We start from the raw sequence: 18,774 nt of genomic DNA on the forward strand, positions 1-18,774 counted from the left end.
AATGCATGGGGTGTCGCACACAGGGCCCTGCTGCTTGCGAAGGTTGTCATGCTAATTGGGCAAGACCGGGCCTGCCGGTCAGCGGCGACTGTACAAAAACACGAGAAAGAGGTGCTGGGTTGTCATCTTCCCCGCCATGGAGCCATTCCTGTGCTATCTCCCGCTACCCCGAACTGGCCGACCAGTTATCACGGAAAGGAAGGACAGGCAATGTCTGCCAATTGCTAGCAAAATGGAATACAATGGCAGCAATATCTAAGCTGGTAAATGCAGGGGATGGAGGAAGTAGGTGGATGGGGGCGTGGCGAGCGGGAGGTGGGAGCTCACTGACAAGATTCTAGTGTGTCTCTCACACTGGCCCACCCATCACATTCTCAGCTAGCGCACTGCAGCGAGGCAGTGCAAAACACTCCTATGTGTGCGCGTGTGTGTATGTAAGAGATAGTGGCTGTATTCACGCGTTAACGAGTGTGGGTGAGCCTATGTATTGGTTGTTGGGGCTAGTTTCGGTGTGTGTTCTAGAATGTGTGGGTTTATGTGTGCTTAATGGATTGTCTCTGCGCGTATTTTTGGAATATGTAAGTGTGTTTGTGACATTTTATATCAGAGAGTGTGTGTGCATTTGTTTGTTTATGTATCAATATGTGGGTTTACGTGTGTGTGTCTGTGTGCTTTTGACATGTTTCTATGTCTGTATAGTGTGCAGGTCCCTGGCTGTCTATGCCTGAATGTCTGCATGTTTCCTCTGTGTGTGTGTATGCGCGCACACAGGGACAGCGTGAGGGCCTTTCAAGCTGTTCAGTTGAAAGGTGCCTTGAGCCTCAGGGGTGCCCCCACCCTCATGTTGTCATCACTAGTCTTTTAAAACAGCAGTGTATTCCTTTCTGTATTGTTTTTGTTCTGGCGCTTTAATTGTGGGCTTTGCAGACTAACATTAAAAGCTGTATTTACTGGAGCCCTTCCAGCTGTCACTTCCCTTGGGGTATACCTTTTAACACTGGTTCCTCCACATCAGTCCCTTGCTGACAAAGAAGGATGTACAGCTATTCTGTGGGCATTTAGTATTTCAGCTCCATGCCGGCTCGCCATTTCGTGATAATCGGCGGCTATTAACCCTGACTGTATTTCTTCAGCTTCATTATAATATATGCACCTGTGTGGTGCCTCAGACTGTTTTCCGCTCTAAGCGAGGGGGACCGCCAACCATCATGTTGAAATGGGCACCCAAACAAGATTAGCCAGACCTGATGTGTGTGTGGGTGTGTGAAAACTAATGTGTGCTTGTGTGTCTGTGTGAGCTTATGTTAATGTGTGTTTACATTTGCTTTTTGATTGTGTGTTTAGATATATTTGTTGGGATGTGTGCGCTTGGTTGATTTTGCATAAGTTAGAGTGAACGTGTGTGAGCGTTTTTGTTGTGCGCACAGGCTTGGACTAGCCTTTAGGGCAATAGGCCCATGGCCAAATCAAAAACTCAAAATGATGGCATGGGCCAGTTTTTTTGGTCAAAGTGGGCCACTTTTTTGACCAATTTGGGCCAGTTTGTTGAGTTAATTCACCCTGCGGCAAGAGGTTTTGACCAGTGTTGCTATATACATTTTTTTTTTATTGTTATTTAACTGACTTGCAGCTTTTAACAAAAAAGGCACATTCAAGAAGAATAAAAATACAAACCACTCACAAGAAGAATCACATATACAATACAATTAATACAATTGATAAAAATGCCCAAATATAAAAACAATTCACTGTTCTTGGGAAAGAGAAAAAGAAAAGAAAAAGAAAATTGATACAAATTCTAAAAGCAAATAATATTCCACATTTAACCCAAATAAATGGCTCGAAAAAAAACAACCACCACAATTATATCAGAAGTTACATGAACACTCAAATATCTATTCCACCCCTCCAGTTCATCAGCGCTAACACCATTGATGAATTGTGTACTGAAATACTTGTGTCGAACAGTGTTGAGTAAAGGACATTCCATTAATAAATGCCTTGATGTTTCAATCAAAACGTCATCACAAAACCTGCATTTTGAATCCCCTGCTTTGATCATTTTATATCTCAACAGAGCTCCCTGGTATGCAAAAGGATCCATCTAAATCTGCAGAATTCATTCCTCGCCGACCTTGATGCATAAACAGATAGAAATGGTACCACAACACCAGGTCTCTTATAATCGTCATTCAAATGGGCGAGAGAGGAAAGTGAATGTACCAAATCAACAGTTTGGGCCGAATCCCAAGGTTTCAGCCAGTATGCTGTGGTCTATTTATTAATTCTTCACGAGAGGAGCCCATCAATGATAGATAATCTTTGCATTCTTTTTGAAACATAAATGGAGCTATTATAGGGCGTCGAGACAAACAGGCCCAAACATCTCCAGAGAGTGAGGAAACATCTGCAGTAAGAATCTTAAGATTAATAAAACTCCATGTTCCCTTTGATCTAATTGACTGGATTCCCATCATTGACTGGATTCCCAGGTCATATCTTAGTATAACCCCTGGTAGAGAGTTTGAGGTTTGAAATAGTTTCCTCCATAAGGAAGCCTCAAGCTTACGGAGACCATCCAACACAGCAATATCCTGTATTTCGATTCCATAGAGAAGTTTAGGCACTATTATCCCAAGATAGAATTTGAGTGCCGGAAGCACTGAAAACATTCCATACTTCTCATCAATTTATTTCAATTGAGAGCCGAGGGCCATGGTCTTATTGGCAAGATTTTCCAAGAACAGTTGCTTAGTGGGTTTAGACTCAAAACGGAACCCCAGGTAAATAACCTTCTACTTCCAATTCATGCCCAGAGTGCTTCATTTTTTTTGAAAATGTCAAAACCTTAGTCTTGGCGCAATTGATCGTTAAATCATTTACCTTGGTGTAATTGGCAAAAGCATCAATCAATTTCTGCAGACCGCGCAGGGTAACCGTGCGTGGTAAGGTTGAACAAGAGGAAATCCTCCCTGCATGACACCCAGGTCAACCACTGGTTATTCAAACTAGGGGATACAAAAGCAGCCTTCTCAAGGCTATCCGCCGCATCGGAAGTGTATAAATTAAATAAGCAAGGCGCCAACATGCACCCCTGTCTGTCTCCAGAAATGGTATTAATAAGTGAGGATATGTCCCCCCTCCTGTTTAGTCTGATCCTAATTTTGGACTGATTGTGGAGAGCAATAATTGGTCTAAGAAAGCCCATGGGTATGTTCCACCCTGCCAACTTCTTCCATAAGAGGCCCCTGTTCACTGAGTCAAACTTCTGAGCTGAGATTGAAACTAACGACATAGGAGGCCCTGGCATACCCCTTCAAAGCTAGGCCTTTGACATATTTTAGTAATAGGCTGTTAAGGTTCGTAATATGTCTTGTGCAGAAGCCCAGCTGCCATTTTTTTATCCGGCCTGATTCAATGGACCAAGCTAATAGATGTTTAAGCAGCATTGAGGTTAAGATTTTACTAACAGCATCCAGCACTGAGATGCGTCAGTAATTACATGGGTTGTTCCGATCGCTGCGCTTGTAGAGCGGAATTAAATAGGTAGTTTGCCAGCTCATTGGCAAGATTTGATCTTTTAATATCTGTCGGAAGTAGAGAGTCAGGATGGTGGACTAAGTAGCTGGATCATTCTTAAAGAGCGAATTTCAAAAAGCTTGTTAGGCCCACGGGCCCTGGAATTGCTATTGCCCTTTATGATTTCAGCTATTTCATAAAATTTTATTGTACGTTTCCACTCATCAGTTCTAAGGTACAAAGGAAGAGGGAAAGAGGAATCAAGAGTCTGAATGGACCCAAATTTAGATTGATAATATGAGACCCAATGCTGTTTGTCAATGGAATTTAACTGCAGATCACTCTGTGTTCTGCCTAAATGATTTATAATATGCCAAAAAGAGGAGGAGGATGTATGACATAAGGTGTCCATCATGCATTCTGCTCATTCTGAAAAAGCATACGTTGATGCTGTCTACACCATTGGCGATAGTGTTGTTTTTCTTTTTTGATCTCCCCGAACTGTGAATGTAAATCAGCAAGGGGATTACTCTTGATTGCCCTTATTTTAGCCCTCCTCTCCCTATTATGCACGCACACACCCTGGTAGAATTGATGGAGATGTTTTCTAGAGGTGACCTTACTTCTCTCATCAATGTTACCCAAAAGGTTTGACAAAAAGTAATAGAAGTAGTTTACGTTAAAGGTGTGCATTTTCCAATCCATTGTACTGGACGCCAATTGCCTCTCTGCTCTTCCATTCACCAATGAGGCCTTGTGTGATTTCCATGAAATTCGATTGGACCCTTGATTAACAGAAACAGGGGCGAGGTAGGGCCCCTTTTCCCTTTTGAGTGGCCAATGGAACTCTGCGATGATCATTTTGTGATCGCTGAGCTCAGTGTGTTTGACCCTAAGACTTTGACACTTATTGAACAGATGATCATCCACATAAAGGTAATCTAGAATCGCTTGTTTCGACCCCTTTGCCCACGTGATCTGGCACTGTAAGTCTCCCTGCACCGAGCTGTTTAAACAGAAAAGACCAAATGATTTCTGGGACTTGAGCTATCGTTCTCCGTGCTTAATTTTTCTGGGGGCGGGATGCCAGGCTGGCCCGGGACAAGAGTTTGACTCAGAAAAACAAAAAGAATTTAATCACATACCAAGAAAATACAGCCCTCCCTGGACTATCATGCCAATTTGAAGTGCGGTCAACAACCTCCTTAATGATAGCTTGGATGGTAGTCAATTTATAATGCCAGTAAATGTTCAACAATAGCAACTTGTGTTTTTTTCCAACCTACAACATGTTAATTTGTATTCCTAGTAAACATTTATTCACGAGGACCATATTATCTATACTCAACCCTGCAATATAACCCGCCGGATTGCCTTTCCCTAAGGCCTATAAGAAAGGGTCTTTAGGATCCCCCCTCCCCTCCATTCCTCACCAACGTGCAGCCTATGACTCGCCCAACAGCCATTTATGCACCTGGGGCCCGGGATGCGGGATGGCTGCGGGTCGACACATGGGGCTGCACGGCTCATCCTGTAGCATAGTACCAACTCCATTTTGTGACACACTTAGACTCCATTTAAAAAAAAAAAAAATTAGGCCTCATTAACGCAAGCAGCCTGAAGGGCTGCCCCTCTCCCCTCCTGACCGCGCACAGCGAGCCCAGCGCTTCCCTCGCCCTCCTCCCCTTGGCGGCTCTGCTGCAGGCCTGTTCTCACAGGAGAATAGGCACGAACAAGCTACATTACAAACACTGTATCTTGCCCCTTCCACAGTCCATCATTGACCTGCAGATGACCAGGCTGAAGCTGGGGTCTGAGAAAAACAAGCTGCTTCCATAAAACTTGTCCTGTCCTCTCGCAGACCCCCACATTTATGATATATGCTCTGGATAACCCCCAACCCTGTTCCGCGTTTGAAGTGCCAGACATGTATGCTAAGCCCGTGTGCCACCCTGTTTCACCCATGCAGCTAAGCCATCTGAAGGGACGATAAATTTGCTTCACGTCCATGAGATTGATTGTACATATTGAAATAAGATGGCCCTCACCCATCCCATATCACACACAAAGTTATGAAATATATGTTCGAGCCTTTCATTACTAATCAAGGATTACTGTTGCTGCGCAATACATAAAGCAATGTATGATATCCATATATACTCTATGATTTCCTAAAAATGTACAAGTTTACAAATAGACAATTAAGTGTTGCAATATGTATGGTTTTTAATGTAATGAGTGCTGACTGTACAATAGAGTGTCCTTTGTAGCATTTGTTTACCCTCTGAGCATTGTGTTACGCAAGTCATATTATAAGCAGAACGTACCAATGCACACACTGACCTGTTTCCACCTCATTTTGAAGGCAAGCTTTTTGTGTGTGTCCCTCACAACGTAGAGAATATACAGCCCAACATGCTACTGGGCCATTCCTCCTCTCACCCTTCTCAGGTACCACTGCGCACACAGCAGCCCCCACTTATCTTCCCCCTCTGGCTGGGCCCGGATGTGAAACCATAGCCCTGTGAATGATGTGATGCTAACAAGACTGTTGTTGATAGAAGTTATTTTGTAACATGGTACTCATGATAAACGTAAACGTATAATATATACAATGTTCATAAGCTTGCATAATGCTTGATGTACGTGTAACTACACTGGCTTAATCCTACCTCACATGTTAAATTATGTGCAAGTAACCCTATAACGTAGACGAGCTAGAAGCAACAAGGCCCTCTCTCCCTTCTCCTGCAGCACCGCACGCTCAGCCCCCACTTTCCTCCCTGCCTCAGGTCGAGCTGACAACTAAAGGCCCTTATTCCATTAATAATGTGAAGCTGTAACTGCAACCTCTCACCCCTCCGCTAAGCCTGCACCAAGTATCAACCCTCCCCTAAGCTCCCAGACCCACAATAACACCATAAAACATGTTTCACACTCTGAGGCCTTGGTTAAAAGAAATATAGGTAACAAGCCTTCCCATGCCACTGCCTTTTTGATATACCAGCTATATGCCCTCTGACCAAATAGTATCCAAGCTCACCCCAACCTCGACTGAGCATGGTGGCAGTATATTTACACTTGTACTAACATACTATAAATATGTCCCCCACTAGATCTAACAAAGCAGAATGATGGAGGTATCCCAGACATGTGCCCCTGATAGAGTACCTGAACTCCTGAAGCAGCCCCTTTAATGCATAGTGTTTTTATGATGATGAGATAAGAGCACCCAAAGTTGTGTGCTATTTCTCTTGTGATGTTAGATTAACAACTTGTAGGATTTACAGGGCATTATAAATTATAATGAATGCTGAATGAGTATGTGTGGCCACTAGGGCAAATGCTAGCATAGTCCAAGATGTATCAATCAACTATCCTCTGACCAGAGCTCCACCCTGACGAGTTCAGCTGACCTGCAAGCATCACGATGACACCTCAAGAAGCCTAGCCAATCCCGGAGCTTCACCCCTATGGATGTATATGTGCCCCAACCCCACTGCCCAATCTCATCGATTCATGTATCCCTTAGCTCACACGTCATAGGTGACGTGGTTTTGTAACAAAATGTGAAGGTTTGCTGATGTTTGGCAGAGCACTCTCAGGGTTTGCAGACTTCTCTGCTTGCCATATATTGGTTTGGATAAACTTTTACCTTTTAACTTCACCCGCACTTGGTCTTGGTCTCATTCCCATCTGGGGTGTGTCCATTATTGACTCTCACTGGGGAGTTTTAAATGCTTTGTTGGGGGACGCTCACTTTCAATTGGCAGAGGAAGCAAAAGGAACATATCTGTCAACTACAGGTGTTTCTGTTAACCAAATTTCTTGGATATAAATGATAGTATGTACATGAAGGAATTTTACCAATTCTGTGTTTGTAAATAAGTGAGTATGCCAACAACTGTTCCAGGATAGAACATTAAATGTATCAGTACCCGCAACTGTACCATGAGTTATTTGAGTCATGTACTGCTTTGGAATGCCAATTTCGATACCTAGGATCTAGATTGAACACTTCCCCTCCTGCTTTCTGCCTGGTTGATGCTAGGCCCATTTGTCCATAAGCATGCCAGAGAAACGCGGGTGATTGCCCCCCGTTATACCAGTCGGTGTTCAGGATGGACTGCCCTCCTTCCACTAACATCAATAGAACATTCAAATCCTAGCCAAGTAACGACGGTTCAATTTCACTGAATACCAAATCATATACCATTTGTGAACTAATGTTAGCACAACTAAATCTGTTCTTCCTTTATTGGGGAATACAATTCTCTCTATGTCTCTTGATGAACTAGCCCTCAGACTTTGGACCAGGGAGAGTAACTTTAGAATTCCACTATGATTCAAAATAAATAATCTCTTTTCATACGCTGCACAAGAGATCCTCAATTTTAGGTAAGTTGGCTTATTGAGACCCTTATCTGCATGGAATACTTTTGTCCCATTGCCTTGTATAGGATGGGAAGAATAGGGTGGCAATAAGGTCGGGCCGACCTGTGTAATTTTGGTCTCCACCACCCTTGCTTGCCACCACCTATCCAAGTGGGGGCAGGCTCCTTGCATGCTGCCTCCCCTCCACTCTCAATCAGCGGAGAGAACTGTTTGAGCCACTTGATCTGCATAGAGCAGTTATTCAACCTTCCCCTTCCTGAGTAATGAACTGAACTGATTTCCCTGAGCCCATCCCCCACACCTCACTGCCCGTGGGTGGGTAAGAGTGGCCACCTGAGTTTGGGAGTAAGCCGGGATGGCCGAATAGCAACTTGTGGTCTTGTGACACTCACTGACGTCCCCTCTGAAGGACATCTGGAGAAGGCAGGGGTAGGTTGCACTTTGATTGTCTATTAAGCCGGGCACGGGCAATCCCGCTTTAGCAGGCATGTGTGACTCGATGGCTACCAGTGGAGTATTTCCACACAAGGCTCCACTAGTAGAATCAGCCAAGTCCAAACACAGAGGGTCCACTGGGGTCGCAGTGTTCACAGAGTTAGAAGGCTGTTTAATTATCAGGGTCTCCCCACAGGGAGAGACGACTTCAAAAAAGCTTTAGCGATGGAGTTTGAAATTTTCGTGGGTTCCATGTTCTTGTTTTTTTTTTAATTAAATGTTCCTCTAACATTTTGCTTTTGACACAACAGCGCTCTGTGCTTTGCTGAGTGTTGCACATTGACCCGGGTCTTTGGCCTTGAAAGCTTCGGCCTGATGTAAGGCTTGTCCAGTCGACGTAGATTGTTCTTTAATTGGATCTCCCGTAGTACAACCAACCTGGGGTTTATCAGGAGGCTCATGGTCGCCCGTTGGATGCATCTGTAACATGGTCAAGTCTGGAAGATTTTGAACTGTCCCCCAAACTAGGTCACATTTTTTGGCCTGTACATGTGGATCCCTCTGCAACTTTTTGAAGAGAGAGAGTAGCATGCTCAGGACATGATTTAGCTCAGTTATCATTAGATCGGAGACCCTGCAAAGGGGGGGGGGTCGAGAGTCTTAATTGCCTGTGACAGCCTCCATTGCTGTGCAACCGTGAACTTGTAGGAAGTAACAGAGGAATCCGGATCAGGGTCTGAATCCGAGTCTTGTGGTTCAGAAATAATAGGTGGGATATTTTGGAAAAAGTCTTTCTCTTGGCCCAGATTTGTAACTTTCATCTCAACTGAGGACATCAAATTGATGCCAAATATTGGCACTAATTGTGGAGTGCAGATCGTGATGGAGGTAAGGACTCTTTCATTAACCCTGAGGTGGAAGGGTCATGGGAATCAAGCGAATTCCATTTTGTGTGCTTTAAAGAGTACGAGCTTATCAGCTCAGTTGCCTTGAGGTTATCCTTTCTTTTCCTGCCCATCCCCCTCTCCACTGAATTATTAGTCATAGTCACGTGTTTGTCAACAGCAAGAGATGAAAGCTCTTTGACGGGTGAGGTAAGGAGCAGTAAATTTATTGAGTACTGGAGTGCTGCCGAAGCGTCCAACTCCACTTATTACGGAGTCAGAAGAGTTTTCACGCTGCTCCTCAGATCCAAGAAAAACAAGCAGGGGCGGCGGAGACAGTGCACAAATGGGGCCCAATTCAATCTGGTTTGGAAAAGTAAACAAGCACTCTGAAGGGGTTCAAAGGCTCACTGGCCGAAAGTCACCCCTATTTAGCAAACACCACTATAATAGCTAGGTTGATAGAAGAGGGATTTATAGAACAATCGGGAGACCGATCAGAACATGAAACGTGATAATGCACCCGCCTCAGTATACTCACTGTTCTTGAGATCGACACCCGGATTCAGCTGCCCGCAGCCCACAGTAAAACAATAACACACGGCGCACACTGTGTGCTCCGCGCTGTGCAGGTGTTTTAAGCAGCAGGTCACTATGGTGTAACCACGGTGGGCCCAGTCACATGGGCAAGGGTAGACCTGAGTCACGTGAGGTGGGCATGAATAAAGGTTAGCGCAGAAGACAGCATTCTCGTGCGAGCATTTACCTAGTGAGTCACACGTATGATTTTGCTCTGTGTGTGAAAGGCCCGGGCGGGAATATGAATGGTTCCCCGACCTTCCTCTGCATACCACAGGTTGATATACCCCACATCACGTAGGCGACGAGGATAGGATCGACACCACGCGTGTGCCCCCAAAAAAAAGGAAAAAGAACTATGAAAAGGCGAATGAAAATAGAACGCAACAAATGCATTGTGTGCCGTTCTACTGCCTGCATTCTGCCGCCTACCCGACACAATGCAGCACACCTTGCCGACCCGTCTAACAGCAAAACGCACTCACCAGTTGCACACCGCTCTGATGCCTGTCGGTAACATTCTTTTTTCACACGGCTAACACGCCGCCCAGCTGCGCCCCACTATCAACAACGCACATGCCAGTGAGGCCTTCAACTGCCTTTCAACACCCCGCGCTGCCACAGTCCTTGCCAGCATTCCCTCATAAAGCACTAGAAAGCCCAGGGGAGGCCCAAGAAACACCTCCACCACAACTCCCAGGTGGCTACAAGGGAGCCCCCCCCCAGATACCACGTGGGCACACGTACAACTACAGACAAAACAAGGCATTAGGCCCACGCCAAACACTGGGTTGTGAGAAGCCACCATGTCAAGCCTACGTGCCAGTCCGTCCAGAGGAATCAGCAGCAGCACTGCAAGGAGGGACAGTGTATTCAGGCCGGAGAGCCAGAAAACTGCACAGACCACCCTGATGTAGCCATTTGACCCCTACACCACTGGTGTAGCCCTCAAACGGGGCATATGGCTTCAGCAGTTTGAGCTACACCTGGAAGCCAAAGACATTATGGAAGAGAGGAAGAAACATGCGCTCCTACTACGGAAAATTGGCACCGCAGCGCTAGTCTTGTTCAACACATCCCTAACAGAGGGACAGCAGATGAATACAACATAGCCAAGCCTGCGCTCACCAATAAATTCAAACCCAAACTGAACCCAGGCTATGTGAGGTTTCACTTCTGCATGACCCGCCAGAGGGAGAAAGAGACAATTGATGACTTCCACGCCCGGCTAAGAGAACTAGTGTTCGAGTGTGAGTTCCCCAACGAGGAATTTGCGATCCGTCTGCAAATCATAAATGGGCTGTCTTCTGAGAAACATACGACAAGCTATACTGTCAGAAAGGAGCATCCCGCTAGATCGCATACTGGCAATTGGGAGACTCTGCGAATGAACAGATGACCAAGTAGCAGTCATGGAAGCCTCCATACAACGCCTGCCCCTAGACAGCCCACATAAAGAGGAAGAAATATCAGCAATATGAGCCCGACAAGACATGCAGCGAAAGGAGGAAAAGTGGCCTAACAATATGAGACTTGAATGCCCGCAAGGGCGGAACGACACCTGGAAATGGTGTGGTGACCCCTGGCACAGAGGCAAACCGTGCCCGGCATGGGGAGTAAAATGTCGAAAATGCAAAGGCATGGACCAATTCACAGCTGTATGTCTAAACCCCACCATCCCAAACGACTCCAGCCAACAACATACCTCTGACCGGCAACAGAGAGGGAGAGGAAAAGCCAGAGCAATCGCTTATAACCAGAGAATGCCCAGCAGCAGCGAGACAGAAGAGTACTCCAAAGAAAGCGCGTCTCCTGAGAAACGGGGGAAAGAAAGGCGGAAGAAAACAATAGGCAAGGAACATCGAATGCACATGATCTCTACCGTAAAGCTAAACAGAACAAAGACCAGCCGAAAGTTGAAGCAGCATAAGCGGCCATCACGAACCAACCTGTCAAACGGAAGCCCCACCAAACTGGTCATGGACACAGGTGTGACGGTGAAAGTCATGCACGTACAACAATCTGGAATCGAAGCCGACACTCCAAAACAAGCGGTTGAAGCTGTTTGCATATGGGTGCAAAAAGCCCCTACCATTGTTCCGGTCAGACATGGCTCATAATGGAGCCACATGCAGAGCAAGGATCTACGTAGTAGATGCAGGACTGGAAACGCTGCTAGGTTGTCGCACCGCAGAGAAGCTACGCCTAATACACTTTGCGTTCAGTGTCAACTCGACAGAAATAGACGACCTGCTGGCCAAACACCACAAAGTATTCCAATGAATAGGGTGCCTAGCGGAAGAACAATCAAACTACACATAGATCCGACGATAGAGCCCAAGGCCGTGCGACACCGCCGAGTCCCCTTCCACATAAGAGAAGCAGTGGAACAGGAACTGGAAAAGCTGGAAAGACAGGGGATAATTAAGAAAACATCTGGCCCTACCCATGGGTATCGCTGATGGTAGTCGCACAAATACCACGACAACCCAATGCGGTAAGAATATGCATTGACATGAGGCTACCTAATGTGAACATTGGAAGAGAACTCCATGTCACGCCCACCATCGACAAACTGATTGTAGACCTGACGGGAGCCAAAGTCTTCAGCAAGCTGGATCTGCCAGGCTAACACCAGCTACCCCTTGCCAAAGAGTCAAGATGTATAACAATGTTTTCATCCCACTTGGGCCTCGGGAGATACTAACGACAACATTTTGGCATATCATCCGCAGCGCAGTCTTCCAGAACGAAATCAGGCGAGTACTCCATGGGCTTGCCGGAACCACCAACATCAGTGATGACATCCTGGTGTACGGCACCTCCACATGCGAGTACCACGAGCGAATAGCAGCTGTCCTCCAACGACTAGAGGAAGCCGGCCTCACCTTACATGCAGAAAAATGCAAATTCAACAGAAGTTAATTAAATTTCTTTGGCTATGTATTCAACTCCGACGGAGGATCACCAGACCCAGTCAAAGTAAGTGACATAAAATGGGCCACAGCCCCCATGTCAGGATCTGTAGTAAGAAGCTTCATGGGTATGGCCACTTACTGTGCGAGATTTATACCTGATCTGGCCACACTGGCAGCGCCACTGAGAGAGCTTACAAAAAAAGAACAAGGGAATGGACAGAACAGCACTAGCAAGCGTTCCAACGTATAAAAGACTTGCAATATAGTTTCAACGCAGACCAAACCACAGAACTCCTGGTAGACGCCAGCCCAGTAGGACTCGGGGCAGTCCTCATGCAAGTAGACAGAGACGGCAGCATCTACCCAATTGCATTCGCCAGCCGAGCATTAACAAAGACAGAAACGGAACTATGCACATATTGAGAAGGAAGTGTTGGCAATCCTATGGGGCTGCTGCCTCTTCAGAGTACACCTACTAGGGCAACCGGCAAAAGTGTTCATAGATCACAAACCTCTGATACCTATCTTCAGGGGATGAGCACCGCACCCCCCAGCATGGCTAGAAAAGTGGATGCTCCAACTGCAACCGTTCAACATTGACGTTGCATACAGAGCCGGAGTGGACAATCCGGCAGATTATTTATCCTGTCACCCGTGACCCATTACCAGAAGCAAAGAACAACATGCAGTTCAGACAGAGGAGCATGTTTGCCACGTGGTCACCTGCGCAGGCCCAAGAGCCCTCACACTCCAAGAAATAGCGGATGAAACAAAGACAGACATCTGCCTACAACGCACCATCCAGGCCATTCACTCTGGTGAGTGGAAGAACTATCTAACCGCTGTCGCACCAAGTGCCACAACAGCCCAAGAAAAGCTTCAAGCACTGTTTGGCAACCGCCATGAACTCATGATGTCAGAAGAAGGGATCATACCGAAGGGACACAGAATCGTTTTACCAGAATCTTTGGAAGCATGAGCCCTGAAACTAGCACACGGAGGGCACCGGGTCATAGTATAGGCCCAAGCATACTTAAAATCGAGAATGTGGATGCTGCGCATGCAACAACGCGTGACAGAATTGGTGGAAACCTGCACAGCATGCCAGTCTTTGAGGCGACTAACGACACCTGAACCCATCATCAGCGCACCCAGGAGTCACACAAGGTGGGAGTCCATGAGCATGGATTTTTATACCATCGCCGGAGAGGGGTACCTCCTCGTCCTAGTCGACGAGTTCAGTACATACCCCGAAGTAGAGCATGTCAAGTCCACAAACACAAACATCATGTCCCTCGAGAAGATATTCGCGATACACAGGATACCCAAGAAACAGAAGAGTGACAACGGCCCACTGTTTACCAGCCAAGAACTTAAACAATTTCTCACCAACCTAAGCATCAAGCACATGAAGATCACCCCTTGCTGGCTGCAAGCCAACAGGGATGCAGAACGTTTCATGGGGTCTCTGAGCAAGACAATACGAATCGCGAAAGACCACAAACCATGTTTGACGGCAGTGTACAGGTTTCTGCAAGCGCATTGGCAAACCCTGCATACGTCAACCGGTGTGAGCCCAGCAGCACTAATGTTCAGAATGCTGATACAAACTGAACTACCCATGCACCCAAGCTGGGCGAACCCAGACCCGGGCATACCCCTCATCGAGGAGAGACGAGCCATATGGAACAAAAAGGAAAGCCAAGCACGACACGCACAACACAGGGAACTACAGCCCGGAGACACTGTCTTAGTGAAAAACCGAGTACCTCAGAAGAAAATGACACTGACATATGAGTCCCGCCCCTGGATGGTAGAGGGCACCAAACCACAGAATGGTGACAGCCGCCCGAGGAACCGAAGTGGTGACACGAAACGTGTCTCACTTCTGGAACGTTCCAGCAATACTGTGGAAGGAACAACCAGGAACAGAGACAGGCGGTGAAGATCCCCCGGCGACCCCTGAGGCGCCAACGGGAGCGGAAGATGGCACATCCCTGCATGATGACTTTGACCCTAACACAGCTCAGGAACAAGACCCGGGGACCGCCAACATCCCCGAATCTGTACCGCCCGTGAGAACACACTTACAGTGCCAGCTTTGAGAAAAACCACGCCCATCATCCCGACTCTGCGAGTATGTACTCCAAGGGGTTTACCACTGACATGCAAATACAGCTGAAGACCCGTAAGAGACACTTGTAAATAATGTTATGATTATTCTGCATTCTAAGTTTGGGAAGAATGTGGTGTAACTTCGGTGGGCCCTGTCATGTGGGCAAGGGGAGACCTGAGTCACGTGAGGTGGGCGTGAATAACAGTTAGCGCGGAAGACAGCATTCTGGCGTGAGCATTTACTTAGTGAGTCACGCGTATGATTTCGCTCCGTGTGTGAACGGACCAGGCAGGCGTATGAATGGTTCCCCGACCTCCCGCTGCATACCGGAAGTCGATATTCCCCACATCACAGTCACGTTGTTAGGAGAAAGCGTAGAGAGACTCAGCTCCTTCCAGCACGACGAAAAAAGGAACCTCCAGCTACAGCAGCAACAGCACAAAAACACACTGTGCTCAATGTTCTTTAAAATGGACAATTTGCATCACACTATCAAAAAACTCCCCCTTGGTTACTATTCAAACAGTGTCACAAAAGGAATCAATCAATAGCCATTTGCAACGGTGGGCCACTTCATTGGTGCCCGAGAAAATCGTGTGGCCCAGTCCGCCCCTGTGCACAGGAAGAGGCCTGCTTCACCTCTCTGCGATCGTTTCTTGATGCAGCAGCGAACCAAAGTGGCAGCCTGCAGTCTCACTACGGTCATTGTAGAATTTTTCAACCTTAGAATTCCCGTGGGGGCCCTTTGCCGTGGGGGAGCAAAATAATTGTTCAATGGAATCAAAATGCGTTGTGTGTCTGTTTTTTGGGGTCGGCGGTCTAATGGAGAGGGCTTGAGACAAAGCTTACCCACTCAAAACAGCACAACACCAACTCCGTTTGGAATCAGCAATCAGTCGAAGAGAGCCTCTACGTTGCACCCGAACGGAAAACAAGGTGTGCATTAATGCGCATACGTCAACGGTAAACATTGGCAGTCAGGCGGCCAACCGTTACCCTTCCTTCAAAGCGGGGAACAAATACCCATATGCCAGATATGTTGATATCATGAAGAACATTAGATGTACTCAGAAATTGCCATCAACCCATCCTGTGTGCCAGACACAATGCGGTTTGGGGCACTGCTGTGTCGTATTTACGTTTGGCAGTTAATGGCCTGGACTCGCACAGAAACCCTGAAACGATGCTTTCACAGCAGACAACCTGCAGCTCTACCAGACCGGGACTTTCTCGCACCCCCGTGAAAACGCTATTTTTTTTTTTTTTTTTATGTTTGTGTGCATTTGCACTTTGTAATCCTTATTTTTTCCATTTCCAAAACTGGACTACACAAATATATCAAAGTGTCTTAACTACATGATGAGCTCGGTAAACACCAAGACGGTCTCTTAAGATAGAGAAGCAAGTGGGTGGATTGGGTGGGGGGTCGGAAAAGGGTGGCGGGGTTTACTGCAATTTTAGACTACAGCTTCCCAGGCATCCACCGTGTGCCACTCCGGGAGGTACTCGGTGTGTTACCCGGAAACACATACGTGGCCATGGCTACATTTCATGGCGCAGAAGGGCTGGCAAGCCTAATCAAAGTGGAACCGCGCCAGTACCATTTATGAACAAACAACCGTCAATCATGATGCATATTTTTCGAGCTCTCCCGCAGAGCTTCCGCGAGAATCATAAGAGCACACGCAGGAAAACACGAGTGTCACAATAAACCGATTAGCAGGGGAAAACATGGTCACCGCGGCAGGTGTGCAGTCCTGTCATCTCAGCATGACTCACCTGCTGAGTGACTCCATTCAGGTCTCAGCCTTTAGGTGGAATGGGGACGTGGGGGGGTCACCGTCCTTCGCTCCCTGCGCCTCGGCTGACTCCGGGGCCTTTTGTGTGCTGCGAGCCAGAGCGAGCATCCGAGAGAGCACTGCAGCAGGAGACGCCGAGCCCCAGAGCCTATGCAGCAAACGCAGCCCCCAGCAGCACCGAGCCTGAGACAGCACACTGCGGGTCCCGGGCTCCTATCCAGGGCTGGGGGAGGCTACGACGCTTGGCGCTCGCTTTTTTTCTTTAGTGACTCCTGCAAAAAACACGTAAAACGCAAACCTGCCCGAGTGGGTCCTCCATTTTATGACAAGATGTTACCGTAGGTGAGGCGCGCGCCCCGGGTCGCACTTCTCACTGCAGTGTGGCAACTGACCCGGGTTCACCTCTGCCGTGCTGCTGCCGGGGTGCTCTCTGTAGTGACTGTAAACAGACGGTTCACTCTTGCACAGGCGACCATTGAAACTGGCCCTAAAGCCGGCCCCTCTTCTGCTTTCTCTTAAAAGAGAAAAAAATAAACGTGTGGAGGGACGTGGAATGGTGGCAAGGGACAATGCCGCACCACATGCACCACGACATGACATTGGAATCAGCACTTGCGTTGTTGCGAAATGTGCATTGTTTATGTCTAGGGTGCACATGCTAATCTCGTATACGTTATTTTGTTTCCTTTAAAAAATAAATGTGAATTATGTCAGTGTTAGGAAAAGGTCCCTTTCACTGGGGACATCATCACAAAAGGACTATCTTGTTGTGGTCTGCAGCGCTATCGTTACGTGCAACACGCACTGTTCCCTGGAGTCCGCTCCCCTCCCCCAATTCAGTGGCACGGGGAACACCGACCATCGCTCTTTTTTTAATTTGCAGTTGCTCTACATGTGTATGTGCACTCGTACACGTTTCTCTGTGTGCCTATTTGAGATGCGTGTGTGATGGCTTATTGTACGTTCTGGGGCATTGTGTGTGTTGTATATGTTTTACTGGGTAGGCATTAGTCGTGCGTTAAGACCTTTGTGTGTGTGTTTTTATGTGATCTTCGTGGGCTGCGTTTCCAACCAATACCTGGAAAGTCAAATTGGTGCTGGGGGGAAGCACCACGGCTGCCTTCTTGAAAATGCAGGGTCAGCCTTCCTCGTCGGTGAGCCGGAAAACAAGCAGCAGCCTCTCTGCAGCGCCAGTGCGTGCACAGGCAGCCTTCCAGCTGTGGCACTACTGGATTCTGGGAGGCTGATGCACCGGCAGCCGACCTCCCCTCCCCCAACGCTCATACAACAAATTGATGCATATGCACACATAAACAATCACACACATAAAAGCACACTGACGGATCCACAGATCCACAAATACCCAAACGCCGAAGCACACCTCAAAGGGATCGCATCCACATGGGCAGGTGTGCGCATACAAACAGACACACGAGAAGGGTGTGGAGGCCGACACCTGAACGTAGCCCGGTATTGCCGGTCAGCAACCATCAGCCGACCTGGGGGAGATGCAGTTTCAAGGCAGAGAGCGGCACTGGCGGCCCGCAGGCCCACACCTACCATTCCGTGCCCGCCAGGAGTAGCAGCAGAATCTCCGAAGCAGCCTCGGATCTAGGTGGCACCTGACAACCGCATCCCAAACGAAGACGGAAGAGGGAGCTGTGATGGGCGGAGGGCGTCCAGGTACCCAGCTTAGGCAAGAGGAGGGGGCTGGGACAGAACAACAGAAGCAGGGGGCAGAGGCAGGAAACGGCTGCTGATTCACCCTGGCTGCTGGGAAAGCCTGGCGCTGGGGGATGCTGCCTGCTGGACCACTCGGCGGCAGAGAGGAGAGAAGGGCTTGGGGAATGGGGTCGCTATGGTAACAGCGAGGAGCGCACGTGACGTCAGAGCGCGCCGAGGTCTCGGGGGTGGAGGGGGAGTCAGTGGGAGACTGAGTGAACGGGAGGATAAGAAGGGGTGCGTGAACGGAGAGTGCAGGTGCGACGCACGGGGGAGATAGTCGAGGGAGGCGAGGAAACCAAACGGGAATGGACAGAACGAGGGTTCGCGACATTTGGGAGAAACCCAATGGCCGAGAGTGAAGAACAGAATTCAGTAATGAACATAGAAATGGCACGATACCCAAG

At 47.7% G+C, this 18,774-nt stretch overlaps 1 protein-coding gene across 15 annotated transcripts in view; it reads right to left on the bottom strand.

Annotated features, from left to right (window-relative positions):
• MAPK10 (mitogen-activated protein kinase 10) overlaps positions 1–18,523 on the bottom strand; it is a 928,972-nt gene extending 910,449 nt beyond the window's left edge. For 6 of the 15 annotated variants that reach the window (XM_069630420.1, XM_069630425.1, XM_069630423.1 and 3 more), the window contains exon 1: positions 18,206–18,513. The gene's annotated coding sequence lies outside the window, so the exon portion shown is untranslated. Of the gene's footprint in view, positions 1–16,625; positions 16,711–18,205 lie in introns of those variants that run through there. The other 9 variants (XM_069630426.1, XM_069630416.1, XM_069630430.1 and 6 more) reach the window with 5 other exon arrangements.
• Between the last annotated feature and the right edge of the window lie 251 nt (positions 18,524–18,774).

The sequence above is a fragment of the Ambystoma mexicanum genome, chromosome 6q (genome assembly GCF_040938575.1).
Source record: "Ambystoma mexicanum isolate Mex_15411 chromosome 6q, UKY_AmexF1_1, whole genome shotgun sequence".
NCBI lineage: Eukaryota > Metazoa > Chordata > Amphibia > Caudata > Ambystomatidae > Ambystoma > Ambystoma mexicanum.